The sequence below is a fragment of the Bos indicus x Bos taurus genome, chromosome 7 (genome assembly GCF_003369695.1).
Source record: "Bos indicus x Bos taurus breed Angus x Brahman F1 hybrid chromosome 7, Bos_hybrid_MaternalHap_v2.0, whole genome shotgun sequence".
Classification (NCBI taxonomy): domain Eukaryota; kingdom Metazoa; phylum Chordata; class Mammalia; order Artiodactyla; family Bovidae; genus Bos; species Bos indicus x Bos taurus.
Window position 1 is genome coordinate 79,081,145 of NC_040082.1, and position 19,045 is coordinate 79,100,189.

Consider the following 19,045-nt stretch of genomic DNA (forward strand, 5'->3'; position numbering starts at 1 on the left):
GAAATAAGGAAGGAGTCAGTCACCAGTGCTGACTGACGGATGCCTCATCCAGCAGCTCTCCGCCCTCTCCCAATTAAGACAGAGCTGCTGAGAGTAAAGTTAATATTACTAAAGGGCCGTCGTTGTATTAAACGTTGTTGAATTAGAAACACCATCAGTTCAGACCAGTTTCCTCCCTCCACCACCCATACTCAAGCACGGAACATTCCGGGCAAAGACCCCTCAGCCTTCCTTCCTTGGCGAAGTCCTCGAGGGTGGGCGAGACCGGGTTGGGGGCGGGAGGGGAGGATTGGGGTTTAGGACTGTGCCAACGCAAAATCCTCTGCCAAGGGGCTCCCGAAGCAGGGCAGTTTCCCAGGACCGTGCCCACGTTCCGTCGCCCCCTCCCCGAGTGTCTCTGCCCGGCCGAGGCTGGAACCCTGGATGGGTTGGGGACCAATGAGATGGCAGCGGTTGACGCAGGGATCACGGTGAGGGGCGATTTCATCTCCCGGGGGTGGGGGGTAGAGGCCGCCCAGCGGGGGTGGGGGGCGGAGGAGAAAGCGGGTAAAAAGTGGGAGGGGAGGAGATCGGAGACAGCCAGTTGAGCAGCAAAGACACAGAGGTGTGAGAGCCAAAGGTAGAGAAGAAAAGAGCAGGTTCGCGGACGAGGAGGCGGCGCGGCCGGGGCTGGGGGCCGCCGCGCGTAGGGCGCCGCGGGGAGGGCGGGGGAGGGTCGCCGTCAGTCAGGCCGAGCCGGGCTCGCGGGCCGGGGGGCGGGCGCCGGGCGCGCGGCGGCGGCGGGAGGGCGCGGCGGCCCGGGCCGTGGAGACCGCGCCCCCGCCCGGCGGTGCGCCGCGCTCGGCGCTCCGCGTCCCTCAGCGCCAGCTCCGAGCCCGCCGCCCCGGGGCTGCCCTCCTCCCGCTGCCGCGCGCCCGTTGAGGGGCCCGGGGGGGAGAGGCGCCGGAGGCCCGGCCGCATTGTGACGTAGCGGGGCCGCTGCAGCGCCTCCGCCGCCCGCCGGCTCCCGCGGTTTCTGCTCCCGCCGCCGCCGTCCATCTGTCCGTCCGTCCGTCCGCATTTTTGAGCAGCCGCAGCGCCGGGCGCCCGGGGTGAGTCCAGGTCCCGGGGTGGACGCCGCGGGGAGACGGGGGTGGGGCGCGACGGCGCGAGCGACTGAGCCTTTTCCAAGTTTGCACCGGGCGACCCGGGCGGGGGTCCCCCCCCCCGGCCCCGCCGCGAGCCCCGGGGGGGCCCCCTTTGTGCGGCGAGTCCCGGCGGCTCCAGTGGCGGCGGTGCCTCTGCAGAAAGGGTTTCGGGGGAGGTCTCTATAGTAACGTTGGCGGCGCCTGCCAAGCGGCTTCTCTTCTTCTTGAGGGAGGGGGGAGGAGCCCCCACCTCAGGTTCCAAAGGATTGCTCTTTTCCTTTGCCGGTTTCGTGTGGTTCTTATTCTTCCTGCCACCTGGGATGGTGTGGGAGGCAGGGATGGGCAGTGCCGGGGCTCCTAAGAACTGAGGTAACCAGGGACGAAGTAATAGTAATAGAAACGGTACCAACAATAATAATAGTAATCGCAAAAGAGGGACGCCTGGGGTTGCCGCGCGGCCCAAGGGGAGCCCCTCGCTCTTGGGCACCGCGGCCCCCTGGCTGCCCGGTCCTCTAGGGCTCCGACCACCACCTCGGGCGCTGTCCTGTGTCCGCCGCTCGTCCGGGTCAATTGTAGCCAGGAGTGTTTCTCCCCTGGCCTCCTTTCGCGATGATGTCTCTCATCTGCAGGTGGTAAGCGAGGTGACTGGTAATTTGGCTATTGTCAAATGCCACGTTTTGTTTATTTCATTTTTACGAAAGGAAAAGAGGGAAAATTATGAGCCATTACTGGCAGCCATACAGTTTCCACAGGAAATACTAGCATTCTTTGAGGAACACGCTACTGCTTGCGGGGAAGAAAGTCTTTAGGAAACAAAAAGGCAACAGCATTGTTGCTCATTTTCAATGGACCGCTAGGAGAGGGGAAACGTGGTGTTTTTTCCTGTGGGAACAGGCTTGCCTTGGGAAAGTTAATTAAGGAAGCTTACTGTCGGGGCCCGTTTTTCACTTGCTGGTGCCTAGACCCCACTCCTCCTGGCTATTACTGACAAGTGTCCATCAAAGAGCTGCGAAGAAGGGAGAACCATTGCAGGACAGTCTCACCACACACCATGTGCTGTGGAGCCCAGCCAGGGTGCAGTGTGCAAAATGAAATAAGGGCTGTCTGGGGAGGTTTATGAGGATTGCATGTGTGCAGAGTATGTCAGTTCTCCAAGGTGTCACTCTAAACACATCATTTTCAAGCATGGCTTTCCCTGCTGAATCTGCAGAAAGGCAAAAAACCTATTTCTCTTATTATGGAGCGCACGTCCCAGTTGGGAATGGGTTGAAATATGTATTTCATTTGTATATATTGAAATTTTCAAAGGCAGAGAGGATAAGGTTTAGGAAAGCAGTATGCTAATGGGTTCACATCTAGAGAATGTCTGTTGGGTATTTCTGATGCATCTCAACGTTAAATTACGTTCAGCCTGGCTGGAATGAAGGGAGAGACCCTTCAGGTGCCCTTTATTTGAAAAAGTGTGACATTTTGTCCCCATTGCAGAAGTCTCTCTGGAAGGCAGTATTAACTGAAGATTACCCAAATATGTAGGAGTTTTAGGTCTAGACACAGAAAGAAGATGGTGCTTCTCTTAAGATCTTTGGACATCTCAGTTAGAAATAAAATATAAAAAAAATAAATAATACAGCTTTGAATATAAACTTCATTTTATTTAGAGCAAGCATTTCATGAGGAAAGGTTACAATATGGTAGATCTGAAATGATGCTGCAGTTATTGATTTGACATTTACTACCGTATATGGCGTGCTGCGATTCATGGGGTTGCAAAGAGTCGGACATGACTGAGCGACTGAACTGAACAGAACTGTGTATGGATATCCAAAAGGTAGGGACTAAGGCAAATGAATTTCTCTGTCTACTGTGTCATAGCTCCGCTACTTTCAACTAGCTGTTCTTGTGCAGGTGTACAGTGGAAATTCAGAACAGAGGCCAAGAAACTTTCTGTGCACTGTTGTGTGGAGGGAATTGTTGCTTGGAGGGAATTGCAGCAGTATTTTACTGCTCTTAAGAGGAGGAAAACCCACATAAACATCTAATACAAACAAATGATCTTTGATATTATCAGAGAAAGCCTAGAGTCATTTTTCTTGCCAGATTGAAGGCATTTCTTGTCAAAAGAGGAAATCTCCCAAGGAGCAGGTGCATCATTATAAGAAACACAAGAGAATTTTTCTTTTAAATGCAAAAATCTAATTGAATTGAATAGCAACAAGAGAATCAAGCGACACTCTTAGAATAGAAGGTTTGTTTTTGGCAGTCTGTCAGATTAGGGTTGCAAACCACATAGGAGAAATAGGTGTCCTGGGAGAAAAATAATTTCCTGGTGAAAATCAAACATTTGCTTCTGTGAAACTGTTACCTTTATGTGCTTGTTTCCTTGTGCCCCTTAGATTGGTGTGCAGATTCTACTTGCAAGAATTAATTTTCTGGAAATGATTCAATGAGTGGTTACTAATATATATACTATGCATGATTTATGCCTGTAGATAACCGGATTTTATATTTTATAATTTATATATCTTATCACTCCTTTTTTAAGCTTTTAAAATTATTGATCAAAATATGTGTTGACATGATTAATTTTTTTTATTTTTAATTGATATGATTGACAGCTGGGTCCTGGAAAAGTGCTGATTGATTACTAAATAGTCATTCCACATACACTTTGTACATACATGGGGTATAAAAATATAAAATGCAGAGTCTCTTCACAAAGAACTTACAAGGGGAAAAATAGGATACATGAAATATTAAGTAATGATACAAAGCATGAAAGAAGATATTTTATGATTAATTGCCCAAGACAGTGAGCAGTAATTGAAAAGGAATTCCCGTGAGAAAGTAACCAAGTCAGCTTAGATGTTTTTTCAGTTATCCATTGCTGTGTAACAAACCATCCCCAAATCATTGCTTAAAATGACTGTATTGCTTGCAGTTGTGTGGTTGGTAGTTCGAGTTGGGTTCAGCGAGGTGGTTCTGCTGCTGCTCTTGGTTGAGTTCCTCTGTTATCTTCAGTCACCTGGTAGTTTGGATGATCTAGGATGGTCTCATTTACGTCTGATAGTTATTAGGTCGGGTTAACAGGTAACTGTGGCATGGGCCTCCCATTCTCCAGCTGACTAGCCTGGGCCTGCTTGTCTATGTGACAGACAAGCAGTATTCCAAGAGCAGCAAAAAAACAAACCCCAGTTTAGGGTGATTTTTAAGCCTCTGCTTGCATTATATTTGCTATACCTTCCCCTCAGCCAAATCAAATCACAGGGTCTCCCCAGATTCAAGAGGGTATTGAAAGACTCCAGTTGCTGTCAGTGGGAGCTGCAAAAATTTGTGGCAATTTTTTTTCAACCTAGTATGTGTATGAAAATAATTGTTCCAGCCAATGTTTTTGTGCTGAGGGATAGTGTACTGTAAGTATACTTGGAGACAGCCCAGAATTGAGGTTAGGGAATTGCCCTATAAATTATTGTCCTGTAATCTTTGTTCTGTAAACCACAGAAAGAAAAGGAATGACAACGATAATAAAATTTTAGCTATATTCTATGCTAGTGGTGTGAGGATGGTTTGGAGACAGTAGGCTGGTAGCAGAGTCAGCAATCCATTGTTGAAGGGTGAGGAAGGCTCTGACAAAGGTGGAGGCAGAGAGGAAGGAAAGGAAGGGATTGATCTGTGCATTTGGGCTAAGTCGTTCGGTCGTGTCCTGTCCAACCCTTTGTGATCCTATGGACTGTAGCCGGCCAGGCTCCTCTCTTCATGGGACTCTCCAGGCAAGAATACTGGAGTGGATTGCCATGCCCTCCTCCAGGGGATCTTCCCAACCCAGGGATCGAATCCATATCTCTTTCATCTCCTGCATTGGCAGGTGGGTTCTTTACCACTAGTGCCACATAGGAAGCAGGGATCGATCTGGGACATCCCATATTTTGAATTAGGTGACTGATTATACAAGGTTAGCGAAAGCCTAGAGTCAGAATCATTATGAGATTTAAAAAAGCTTAAGTGACTGAAAGAATGATTGTGCTGTTGTGAGAAATAGAGAAATCAATAAGTGATTTATTTGGGGGGAGGTGAAAAATTCAGTGCCAGGAAGATTGATTAAAAGAGATAAATGAACGTGAGAATGCTTTATAAGCTGCAGAGTATATTATGAATGTTACAATTGCTTAGTGTTTAAATCACAGTGGATTGTGTACAGTTGTTTCTCTAGTTGTAAAGCAACAGAAAACAAATGCAATCTGGAGGATATCCTGAGAGTCAAAGGGAAGTCAGAACCATTCTCAGGATAGAAACGGAACTCCTCTTGGGCACTGGGGAGTAGAAAATGAAGGTCTTGTTCCTGAGGCACACAGCTGGCTGTCGGCCCTTGGAAGTCTCTGCCCTTGCACTTAGCAAAGCAGGAAGAACTCCTTTGGCCTAGTTTGAGTGGCAGGCACACTGCTGAGCCAGAAGCGTTCATTGACAGCCCTGTTCAGATAGCACACAATGGGGGAGTAGGTGGGTGCTTCCTCAAAGGACCTGGGAGCACTGCTGTCAGAATTGAGAATGGACACAGGGTAGCAGAACCAACAAATCCCTGCCAGAGATGAACACTTGATGATTTCTTTGGGCCTGGCTACTGGGAGGAGAAGGAAATGGCAACCCATTCCAGTATTCTTGCCTAAGAATCCCGTGGACAGAGGAGCCTGGTGGGCTGCTGTCCATAGGGTCGCACAGAGTCGGACACGACTGAAGCAACTTAGCATGCATGCATGCATTGGAGAAGGAAATGGCAGCCCGCTCCAGTGTTCTTGCGTGGAGAATCCCAGGGACAGAGGAGCCTGGTGGCCTGCCGTCTATGGGGTTGCACAGAGTCAGACACGACTGAAGCGACTTAGCAGCAGTAGCAGCTACTGGGAGGTAGGCAGGGTAGGAGGTGACACTTTCGGCACATTTACATAGAGATACCAGTGCATTCGTGACAGTTAACACCCATGCTAGTGGCAGGAGAGAGCCAGCACAGTGTAGGCTCCTCTGTAAACGTCAGTGGATGTTTTATTAGCGGGGAGAGGAATGCAAAACACGTTCTTTTCTGTCTTTCACCTGAGGGTTCAGTGGAGGTGCTGCTTCGCCAGCCTTGTTTTATAGGTGGCCTGTCTGAAATTCAGGTGGCCTCCCTACCATAGAGTGCAGCTGTCAGGCTGGCCTGAAACATCTGGCCTCACTCATATCCCACAATTCGGCTCAGCAGCACACACAGCTGTGCTTTATGGAAGGGCCTGGGATGGACCAGCTCAAACCCGAGCCCACACTTTTTTATATCCCAGAAGATATTCCATAAACATTAGTGAGTGAATATGCCATTATCTGCCACAGTAACATTTTCTAAAGCAGTCTGGTCTGGATTTTCATTATTCACAGAAGAATTGGCTATAAAGTCCCTAAATACCTTTTGTAGATTGCAATGTTTTAAGGTACTGGTGGTGGTGGTTTAGTTGCTCAGTCATGCCTGACTCTTTGCCACTCCATGGACTGTGGCCCGCCAGGCTCCTCTGTCCATGGGATTTCCCAGGCAAGAATACTGGAATGGGTTGCCATTTCCTTCTCTGGGATTTTCATTATTCATAGAAGAATTGGCTATCAAGTCCCCTAAATGCCTTTTGTATACTGAAATGTTTTAAGGTACTAGTGTCACAGAAATACAGGGTTTTATAATGCCAGTTACAAAAATAGACCCTGGGGTTTTTTTGAAACACAATTGTCTTTACTTTTTGTATCTGTCAGGACTCTTGGCAGCAAGTCACAGAAACCCAGTGTTCAAGTAGGAAGGAAGGGACATATACTGGCTCCTATGTTGGAAAAGTTCAGGGAGGACCAAGTTCTGATTTTCTCTCTTCTTCATGGTGGTAAAATGTTTATCAGCAGCTTTAGACTTAATCCCTGTGGGAAAAGAGAATAATTCAGGATTAACTCTAATTAGACCACTTTGATCATATGCTCATGCCCAAACCAGTTTTTTTGGCCAGAGATGGAATATGCTCCTTGGCTCGGCCTTGATGATGGGCGCAGTCCTGTCCTGGAGCCTTCAGGAGCAGGAGGGAGTCTATGTGAGGGGTGGCTGGGTGCCAGGGAAGGTGCATGGGAGGGTGGGCAGGTTTATGGGGGGAGGGTGGTCAGTAAAACCCTCCTAAACCCCGTGACCTGAGAGCAGGAAACGGGTGGGTTTTAAAGAGAAAATACTGAAAAGAAGAGAGTGGAGGCTGTGCAAGCAGAAGCAGCAGATACCTATTGTTCCATCTGTTTTCCCTAGAGTACATAGTATACCTTGCTAAGCCACCAAGCCGTAAACCTGAGGATGGCCCTGGTCTGACCATCTTCCTTTCCACTTCCACCTAATCATTCACCAGGGCCTCCGAATCCATCTCTCAGTCTTACTCTTTTTCCCTACGTCGGCATAGATCAGCGATCCCCTACTTTTTTGGCACCAGGGACCAGTTTTGTGGAAGACAGTTTTTCCAAGGACTAGGGTCAGGGTTGGGGGTGGTTGGTTTCAGGATGATTCAAGCACATAGCAATTATTGTGTGCTTTCTTTCTATTATTATTACATCAGGTCCACCTCTGATCATCAGGCATTAAATCCTGGAGGCTGAGAACCCCTGGTTTAGGTCATCACTGTTTTTAACTCCTTCACTCCTCACAAGTCACCTCTGAAATGCTGCTCCCAGTCTCTCCCTGCCGAGCCGTTCTCCTCGCCACTACCTGAGAGTCCCTTCTAAAGAGCAAAGAGTTAAAATTGAACCACGTGTCCATGGCCAAATAGTACAAACTTCCAGCGGTAAAATGAAAGCCATGGGGCTATAATATACAGCCTGGTGACTATAGTTAATAATGTTATAGTGCATAGTTGAAAGTTGCTAAGAAAGTAGGTTTTAAAAACTCACCACGAGGAAAAATGTTGTAAGTTTGTGTGACAGATTTTAACTAGACTTCTTGTGATTATCATTTCATAATATATACAAATATCAAATCATTATATGGTGCACCTGGAACTATTGTAATGTTATATGTCAGCTGTTTCTCAATAAAAAAAAAAAAAGAACCATTCAAAATTTCATAGCTCTGGGGAAGAAGCCCAAGCTCTTGACCATGAAGTCTGGGTTTCCCCACGATGTGTGCCCTGCCTCCTATTGAACACGGGATGGATGGGAGGAGGGTGCACAGTGACTTCTAGCTGCCCACGAATTCCCCATGCTGTGATGACCTCTCTAGCACTCAAGGTCACCAAGTGTCCATTTTCTCTCTCATTTTCATGCTTTTGCATCTGTTGTGGTCTCTGTGGAGTATTGTTTCTCCTTTCTTGACCTAGTGAAAAGCTGCTCCTCCTTCCTGACACAACTCAAGTGTTACTCTTTCGAGAAACCTTTGCTGGTCCAAGGCCCTGCCTTGGACTTGACCCTGTGGGACAGCACTGGGTATACTTTCTGTCTGTGCCATTGCTCTGAACGTCTCGAGCAAGGCATTGCCTTTCCTCGTCTTTGTATATTTCTGTGCTTAGTAACAGTGCCTCTCATAGGGATGTTTTTTTAATTGAATGAATGAGATATGTGTACTGAGTTGTTAACCTTCAGGTTTTTAAGGTGATTTTTTTTTAGATCACCTTAACTTGATTCTGTTTCCTTTAACTTGATTCTCACATTTGCTTCTCAGAACATTGGACATGAAGACAGGTTACTTTTGAAAATGCTGCTCAGACACTTTTCCGTCAGTTCTCCCAACTGCTTGTTTCCTACTTGGTCACTAAAAGCTACCTTAGAAAAGAGCTGGAAAAATGCAAGTGGCCCAAAGTGAATATCAAGGCTGGAATCTATGGCTCAGAGATCAGATGAGGAATATTTTTTCTTCCTACTATAAAGAGGCTATCTATTAATTAATATCTGAGGTGCTTACTCTGTGTTGGGTACTTGCCAGCTCAGAGGCATTCCAGTTATTCTTAGTGAATCCTCACAGAGGCTCTAGGAAGGAGGTACTAAGTTATCATCCTCTCTCTCCATCTGAGAAAACTAACATGTAAAGAGTTGAAGCAGCTTGCTTGCCACTAAGCTCTCCCTTCCTGGGGACTGAAAAGCTGCCAGACCCTCAGCTGGGCCATTGAGGAGTAGACCCCATCTCTGATTGGGCTCTTCTGAGTCATCTGTTATGATGCTTTCGTTGTTTCTCTAAAATGAAGTGACCACTTCCTAAGAGTAAAACATTCCAGCTGCCTCCCTTGGCCATCCGTTATGTCAGAAACACTATGGGAAAAGATGTGTTTAAAGAAGTAAGGACACCAGTTCTATAGGTAGTTGAAATCAAGATGAATTTCTACCTTAGGCATTCCCATCATGTTCTTCTGCTTCTGCTATGGCCAGACAATAGAGGCCTCTTACAGAGGTTGTCCTCTTGTGTGTAATGCGTAGGTCTCTTGAACAGACATTGAAGAGGCTTCATTCTGAGAACCACTCTGAAACATATACTAAGAATACACAAAATGAGCTAAAGATTTTGGAAGCCATAGAATGTTTCTTAACCTGTTTTGAGTCTGAGAGCCTTTTGAGGCTATGATGAAAGCGATAGATTCTTTCCTTAGAGAAAAAAGATGTACACACACACACACACACACACACACACTGTGTATCTGATTTCAAGAGTTTCCATCTGTGGATTTCCCCCGGCTCCATACACTCCAGGTTAAAAACCTGCTTAAAAGCTGTAATCTGGAAGAACGGTAATAGCCATTGTTGAGTGTTTACCATGTATCACATGCAACCATTTATTGTGCTCACCATGTGCCAGTCCTTTCTGAAAAGCACATCATAGCCAACCAGCCCCAGAGACGTGCATGATGAGCCCTGTTTTAAGCTGTCCTGAGTGAAGTTCAGAGAAGGAACTTATTCTTCACCCAGCTGCCAAGTGGTGAGGGTGGAATTAAAGGCTGAACCCTGATCTGCATCACTGCCCCTTCCTGCAGCCTCCACGCCCGTTCCTCTTACTGTGTGAGACATGAAACCTGGCTAGGGAGACTCCCAGCCTCTGTCAGTCCTGACGGCCCTCAGCCTCTCTGTTGACAAAGTTGGTCTAGTGGCTGCTTCTGCCACGGGAGCCTCCTGTAATGCTGGAGCAGATGAAGGCTGAAAAGGGGGACAGAGTAAGCAGAGTAAGCAGAGTGGTTTCCTTTCAGGCCCCCTCTGCAGGTGAGAAGGCAAAGGGACCAGATGACAAGCCACAGATGGAATGAAGACAGGCTGACTGGTCGGTCTGGTCCCAGTAGAGCGTGGCTCCCTGGAAACCAGAGCCTGCTTCTCATTTATTGATGATGTGACTGTTGTCCTTGTTTTGGCCTTCATGTAGTGGTGTGTCTGCTGCAAATGAATTCAATGATAAGTGCTCTTCAGGGAGCACACACACCATCAACCTCTTCTCTTTGCAGCCCCTCGTGAGGTCCCCTGTGTTTTCCCTTCTCTCATTCTATGGCTACTTTTCCCCTCTCATCCACAACACCCCAAGACAGCCTACTGGATTTTCTCAAGCGTCCACTGGTGACCAGAACTGCCTGCTACAAGTAATAGAATCCATGGTTCATTTCAGATTTTCCAGTAGACATGGTGAGAAAAGTAAAAGGAAACAGGAAATTAATATTAATGTTTTACTTGGGCTTCCCTGGTGGCTCAGTGGTAAAGAATCCACCTGCCAGTGCAGGAGATGCAGGAGACTCAGGTTCAATCCTTGGGTCAGAAAGATCCCTTGGAGGAGGAAATGGCAACCCACTCAGGTACTCTTGCCTGGAAACTCCCATGGACAGAGGAGCACGGAGGGCTACACAGTCCATGGGGTTGCAAAGAGTTGGACATGACTGAAGCTATTGAGAACGTACGCAGAGCACACGTGCAATGTTTTACTTAACCCAGTATATCCAAAATACTAGCATTTCCCCATGTAACTGATATTTTTAAATATCATTAATCAGATTCTTTGCATTCCCAATCTCTTTGAAATTTGGATGTATTTTTAAAATGTTAATTCTTATTGAAATATAGTTGATTTACAGTGCTATGTTATTTTCAGGCATATCATGAAGTAATTCAGTTATACATATATATATATTTATATATATATATATATTTACATTGTCTTCTATTATAGGTTATTACAAGATATTGAGTATAGTTGGGTGCACTTTATTCTTAACTCAGACCAGCCACATTTGCCATGCTCACTTGCCACGTGTGGCTTGTGGCTCCCATTGCAGCCTGCAGGCTTGGGCTCTGAAGAGGCCTTGGGAGCCCCGAGGGCAGACTCAGTCCCCACCACCAGCTCTGTCTCCCCAACACTTAGCTTCATCTCCTCTGTCACCCCATAAGAGGTGTTGTACTCAATTGCCTGCGCTCTTGAACCTGGGCCCTTGAGAGTAGGCAATGTGTTGGTCGTCTCTCTGTCCTTGGTGTAGAGTGCAGTGTCTCAGAGTCCACAGTTGGCATTTGTGACCTTGAATGCATTAAAGGAGGGGGAGGTTGTATGTAATCTCAGGAACTGAAGAGACTGGTATATGAGGCTCACCTCCCAGCCCTGGCTCCTGCCTTTCAATCCCTGGTGCTTTCTGGTGCCACAGAACCACACTGGAGTCAGACCAAATGGACAGTCAGAAGGAACACTATAGCCTAGAATTGTGCTGTAAGCTACACCTCCTCTAGTATTGAATCCTAGGGGAACTTATTGCAGTCTAGCATGTTAAATCATAATGGTCTTATTTAACAGAAGGGGAAAGAAGTAAGACAGACCAAATACCAAAACAAACCTCATCCACTGGACAAGCCTCCTACTGACATTGCAAAGAAGGCCAACTGACATCTAGAATATTAAATCCACAGAGAAGGGATAGGCTGCATCAGGGAGCTGTTGCAGTCGTGATGATGAGCTTTCTCTATGCTTCCAGTGGTTTGAGAGTCATGACCACGCCCCCTGAGAGAATGGGAGATTTATAGCCCAAGTTAGTTTGCCTTTGCACAAACAGTATTTAAATTTTGCAAGGCTCCTAACCAACTAACATTCATACGCTTGTCTGTCTACTTTACCCTAATGATAAATGCTGTGTAAAATAATTCATTCAACCAAGTCTCAAAGGTTGGTGCTGCCACAATACCATACAAACCACATACTCACATAAAGTCAAAAGTTTGAAAATGGGAGAAAATATTTGTGTTTGATCTATTAAGTCATATAATCATTTTAAGGACCTCTTGTCTCAGAAAAAAGTATGTTGCCTCAGAGCCACTCAAAGGGTGCATTGAAATAGAAAGTGGAATCAGGCCTAACCTCTGTCTTCTAGTTGATTCCCATTTTCAACCTGGAAAGCTCATTGACCTGCTGGCGGTTTTTGTTTCTCAGAGTGCATACAGGGAAAAGTAAATCCTGCTGTCACAGACTATGTAGGAGGAGGATGAATGAAGTCTAGAGAATGTTTTGAACAATTTCTCAAAAAAAATTTTTATTTGGAACAGTTGGAGGGCAAAGTAGCTGCCAATATTTTTGCAGAGTAAATTCTAAAGAACTAGAAACATCATAGCATACATCCTATTGTAGATAACCAAACACTAACCATGTTTAAGTAATTTGATGATCTCTTTTTAATAAGTCAAGGATGGTTCAGGACAGACAAAGGTTTTCATCTATTGGCTAGAGTTTTGGGAAGGCTGCTTTCATTTGCATGTCTTAAAAAGAACCCGTGGCTCTCCTTATCTGCAGTGTCCTTCATCCTACATGCAGCTCTGGTGTTGCTGTGTTGGTGTAATTGAAAACCTATAAAAGGCCGAGAGCTACTTTTGAATTGGCTCAGTGAACTTGGACTGGATTTGTCAAAGTGGTGAAAGGTTTAAAGGAATTTTCATAAATGAGGTCTCCAAGCTGTGTTTTAGCCATACAGTTCCAATGAACTCCAAGGCTCGTGAACTCGGAGAAAAGCGCCTCTGAGAAGGGCAGTCATATCAAGATGGAAATAAATGATTCATTTTTACTCCCCGAGTTCTGCAGACATAAGCACACTTAGCCGCTGATCATCATAATTTAACGGTACTGTTGTGCACTAAAAATACAATTTAAAAGTCTAATCTTTAATTAAGTTGAGTACTTGCAGATTAACGTGGTTACAAATCTTGGGCCCTGAATGTAGCACAGTGTTCACTCTTGTTGCTAGGAAATAACAGCTCTTCACAAGCTACAGATTGACTTGGTAAGAAGAGGGACATAAGCTTTTCCTACTAGGGGACTTGATCAGTTCTTCTTTGTTTCTGTCTCATAATGTATGTGAATGCATTTCATGCTGCAGAGGTCTTGCTGCTTTTGTTGGCCACAGAAAGCCCAGGTATGCGCACTAAAGCAAACATTTCGAGGATGTTTGAAAGATCTTACCTAGAGCTCTTGGACAAAATAAGCTTCATCAAGTTTTTGAGTTTTTAATGAAATGAATTTGTCCATTCATTAGAATTACCAAGGAAATAGATTGTTCTTTAATGTAGAATTATCACACAGTTAATTGATGGCTTTGCATTCTCACCATTAGTGGGAAGCTGTCAAATTAGAATCAGCATTTAATCCAAGTTGATGGTTTTCCAAAATCATTAAAACTTGCATGTAGGAAATCAACTCTGCTATTCCTTTTTCCCTTTCCCTCTCTTTGGCAAACCTCACCGCGTGACACATTGTACAATAGTTTTTAAAAATGCAAAGCTAATGCTTGCACAGCATGAAAGGGGGTAGCGATGCCAGTTCATTTGCCTTGTTCCTGAAAAAGACGAGAGATTTCTATGTGCTATTTCAGTCAAGATTAGGCATGAAAGAATGGCCTCCCCAAGCTCAAAAGCAGAACTAAGAAAAAACCCACAGGGACGAATTTCTGTTTGATCTGTTGGAGGCAGGCCCTTGTACACAGGGCTGATGTTTCAAAGCAGAGGCCCTTCCTAAAAGATGGAAAATAGCAGAACACTTGTTTGTGTTGAGGAACAGCTTTTGATTGGCTTGTGCTCATTACAGGATTTTGTCCTAAATCCAAACTCAGAAGAATCTGGGGAGATTATATCTTTTGAGAAGGGTACTGCTGAGGGACAGGATCCTGACTGCACCCAGCGTATATGCTCATGACCTCTCTTGGTGAGTGAGTGCATGCGTACATAGTCGCTTCAGTTGTGTCCGACTCTTTGTGACCCCATGGACTGTAGCCTTCCAGGCTCCTCTGTCCATGGAATTCTCCAGGCAAGAATACTGGAGTGGTTGCCATTTCCTCCTCCAGGGGACCTTCCCGATTCAGGGATCAAACTCGTCTCCTGCATTGCAGGTGGATTCTTTACCACCAGAGAAGCCCTGCTCTTGGGGATTCAGTTCAGTTCAGTCACTCAGTCGTGTCCGACGCTTTGCGACCCCATGAATTGCAGCACGTCAAGCCTCCCTGTCCATCACCAACTCCCAGAGTTCACTCAAACTCACGTCCATCGAGTCAGTGATGCCATCCAGCCATCTCATCCTCTGTTGTCCCCTTCTCCTCCTGCCCCCAATCCCTCCCAGCATCAGAGTCTTTTCCAATGAGTCAATTCTTCACATGAGGTGGCCAAAGTACTGGAGTTTCAGCTTTAGCATCATTCCTTCCATCCAAAGAACACCCAGGTCTTATCTCCTTTAGAATGGACTGGTTGGATCTCCTTGCAGTCCAAGGGACCACACTTTAAATTTCCCTCTGGATAATTAAGGGCTCATTTCTGTTAGAAAACCTCTTGTTGATTTTGGTAAAAATGTTTTCTCAGTCTGTGCAAGTACCTGGCACAGTTTTAGGTTCATACTTATGATTAATACATGCTGGCTGGATAAATGAGTCCTTCAGCATGTCTTGCAAGTAAATGTATCAATTATAAGACTGAAGGTTTACTTCAGTGCAGTAAATAGAGGTTATAAACGCTTGTCTTCTCAAAAGATATCATTGTGTAACCTGTGTAATTTATATTCAGAGTATCCCTCTGAAGCAGGATACTGTCAAACACTTGGGCAAAATACTATGTGATGGAAGGTCTCACTGCCCAGCCACTAGTTGGAATAGGGAAGGAATTGTAAGAGTCTTAAGACCTGCTTTTATGGAACTTTTGATGCTAGAAGGGAATTTGGAAATTTGATAGTAGTAAGATGGAGAGATAACAAAACTGGCACACAGGTTACAAGCTTCTAGAGGGTGTTGATTATTTTTTGTTATTCTCATTGTCACCTGAAACACCCAACAGCATGCTTATAAACGATGTGGGTCAGAGATGGTGCATGAAGGCAGACTGCTACACTGGTCATGAGTCTCAGAGCACAGGCTGGCTTAGTCTCTTACTGTGTGTGTGTGATCTGGGGCAGCTTACTGAACCTCTGGATATTTTGATATGATTTTATCTTTCACTACCAGATATCTGCTGATTATTTCACTTACTCTAAGTTTGGGATGATGGTATCAAATGGATTCTAATCCACTCTATTCCTTTCTCAGCCTACTCTGTGTGCTGAGATATTTGGACTGAATCAGCAGGCTTGTTTCCTGGTTTCTGATTGGGTTTGGTCAGTGAGAGGCATCAGCAGGAGATGAGCTCCTGGCACTTGAGCATCTCCCTAAGGCTACTTTCTGAATTCTGGTAACTATGCCCTCCTGCGGCTACTTCATACTGATAACTGCTCCCCTTTGGTCTTATTAGCTTAGGGTACTACACTATCTCTTGTAGTTTCTTCAAACCCAGCCCACACCTTTGCAAATGGTCTCTTTATTAAAATACCCACAAATTGCATTTGACTGTGCCACTTGTTTCCTCGTGGGAATCTGGCACAAGTGGTTACCTGTTTCAGAGGTCATTGTAAGAATGACATGTTTTAGGTAGGATTTAAAACAATGACCAACTCATAATAAGTATTCAACAAGGTTAAATATGATTATCATCAGCAGTTGTTGTCTGCTACAAAATATTGGGTTTGTCATATTCATTGTGATTATGATGTTTTCAAGTTTTTAAAAGACAAGAAGTAAATAACTACCATGTTGCAGATGTTAAAAGTGGAAAAAGTGAAACAGAGAAGTCAAGAGCTAAGGCACTCAGTACTTCCATTCTAGAACTGAAGAAGTGAATTGAAGATTTTTGTCCTTGTTTCTCTGTACAGGGTACAGAGTCGCAATAATGTCTGGAAAAGAAAGTTACAACTTCAAAGTATTTACTAACTTGAAACATAACCTACTTGGAGTAAATGGATATGCCAAATATAATACAGTCTATTTGTGACTGCTAAATAATAATTGGGTTGAGTCATGGACACCTCAGCATCTTCACCTTAATTACTGTAAGAGCTGGGGCTCAGCATTTTCACATTTGTGCCCTCTTGGTGGTGTGAAGATATATGATCCTTAGCACTGAATTTCTTACAGACTCTTGAGGGTAGATCTATTTGTTTATACTCACAGCTGAATAAAAGACCAGCATTATGATGCTTATATAGTACACATTTTTCTTACTACCATTGAAGTGTTCTCATTCTTAAGTCATATAAAATAGCCCACTCTGTGATAATTGGAGCCATCTCATCTTAACTTATAGTACACTCATTACACTGTTTGGCAAGAATGAAAACTAATGCTTTCCCTGAAGGAGCAGTGATCAGTTTGAAAAACTAAACATCCTACAATGTCTTTCCATTTGTCATAGTTGTTGAAATTTCAGAACATGTGGATACATCTTTAAATATCCTGGAAAAATTGTATACATATTCACTAAGAAATTATAAAGAAAGTGAGTTTCAGAAATGTCTCTCTCTCTCTCTTTTTTTTTTTTTACAGTTAAGTGGAGTCAAGGGGGAGAAGGCGATGGCACCCCACTCCAGTACTCTTGCCTGGAAAATCCCATGGACAGAGGAGCCTGGAAGGCTGCAGTCCATGGGGTCGCTAAGAGTCAGACACGACTGAGCGACTTCACTTTCACTTTTCACGTTCATGCATTGGAGAAGGAAATGGCAACCCACTCCAGTGTTCTTGCCTGGAGAATCCCAGGGACAGGGGAGCCTGGTGGGCTGCTGTCTATGGGGTCGCACAGAGTCGGACATGACTGAAGCGACTTAGCAGCAACAGAGTCAAGGGAGGGATAGCAATCTGAAAGGCCTTTTGATGTCAGTCCATATGAGGATTTATAGATTCTCCCTTCCATTCAAGGAGCTAAGTGGCAAAAACAGATATCTCGTTTCCAGAGAGGCTAATGCTTCTAGAAGAAAGGATTATTGTTTGAACATTTGGATCTCTTTTTATTCTTTAACGTTTTCTTCAAAAGCGCATCCAGGTAAGATTGATGTTGTCTTTCTTTATAAAGAATATGCCTTTTATATATTGGGCACTTAACAAATGGAAACTTTCTCAACTACATGTTTATTTATTGTCTTAAGTTGTCCTTTATGGAGGAGACATCATATCCAAGTGCCATAGCAATCTCCCACTTGACCCTCATGAAGCCTCCCATTGCTTCCTTCCACCCATCTACTTCTGTTTAGATTTTCTCTCTTCCTATTTTTTTTTTCATATTGAGTGAAATACAGTGGCATAGTCACCAAGAGGAACTAGTAATATATTCATTGTAGTTATTATTCCAAATGATAACAACTGTTTTCAGCACATCAGTTGTGTTGACATGCATACCAGCAGTGTGGGAATAAAATAAAGTTCTTAGTAGATCATACTAAGTGATCCTAAAAATATCACACTGTACCCAAGAACCTTCCATGGCTGCTTGCCAAACAGATATAGCCATAGGTTTTTTAAATTGAGTAATAGATGGTGTTTGCAGATGAAGGACATGTTGCTTTACATAGTCATTTGGTAAACATGCTTTAATACTCTTTGCTGTATAGAGGCAGTCATTTCCTTCTCTGAACTTTCTGTCTAGTGCAGGACATAATTGGCTATCAATAGTAGAGGCATAGGCCAAGTGCTGTAGTAGGAAGGGGTTGGGAGTAATGAAGTCCACCTAGAATCTGGAGGAAGGTGGTCAGATTATCAAGGTTTCTCAGGAAAATTGACATTTGGTTTAAGAGTTTAAGGCCAAGTGGGAGATCACCAAGCAGAAAACTTCAGGAAGAGTGTTAGGGTCTAACAGACTTGAGAAATTGTAAGTATTTTGATGTGACTTCACAGTAAGATATATGGTGTGGAGTGGCAGGTGATAATGTTAGCTGGAGCCAAATCTTTATCTGTTTCGCAGTATGGAAGAAAGGAGCCTATCTATTTCAGTGAGTGATACTAACAAATGACCCTACACAGACTCTTGTGTCATCTATGCTTGAGGTTCATACTATCATCTGTGTTGGTGACTTTCAAATTTTTATCTCTGGCCCTGGGCTACAGATCCCCTTTATCCTCTGCTTACCTACATTTTGATGTTTCATCGGCTGTCACAAAATCTCCACTCCCACAGTAAACCCATCACCCTTCCCTCAAGACCTTGACTCTGTTCTGATTCTTAGTTTAGACAATGGCCCCAGTTTTCAAGGTAGTCATCCATGACACTCTCTTCTCTGGAACCCCCAGTATCTCCTGATATCATCTCAATAAGTTTACTTATTTATTCAGTTACTCTCAACATTATTGTCTCTTTTCCATGCCTAGTTCCAGTATCTTTATTTAGGTTGCTGTCATCTTTCTCTTTGGTTACCCCTGCAGCCTCTTAACTCAGCTCCATCTCCCTTTCTGTTCAGTTATCTCATGGTTACCAGGTTGATCTTTCTAATTATTGCATAAGTGACAGCTAGTAAAATTTTTAGCAGGTTCTCATTGCCTGTGGATAGAATCCAAAACATCAGCACGACATACAAATCCATAGGATTTTGGCTCTGCCTGCTTGTCCAGCCTCCTGGGGCCCATGAT

General features: G+C 44.6%; 1 protein-coding gene across 7 annotated transcripts in view; it reads left to right on the forward strand.

Moving 5' to 3' along the window:
• Positions 1-306: 306 nt before the first annotated feature.
• SNCAIP (synuclein alpha interacting protein) overlaps positions 307-19,045 on the forward strand; it is a 163,925-nt gene continuing 145,186 nt past the window's right edge. For 3 of the 7 annotated variants that reach the window (XM_027546963.1, XM_027546969.1, XM_027546964.1), the window contains exon 1: positions 857-1,091. The gene's annotated coding sequence lies outside the window, so the exon portion shown is untranslated. Of the gene's footprint in view, positions 471-560; positions 639-856; positions 1,092-19,045 lie in introns of those variants that run through there. The other 4 variants (XM_027546966.1, XM_027546965.1, XM_027546967.1 and 1 more) reach the window with 4 other exon arrangements.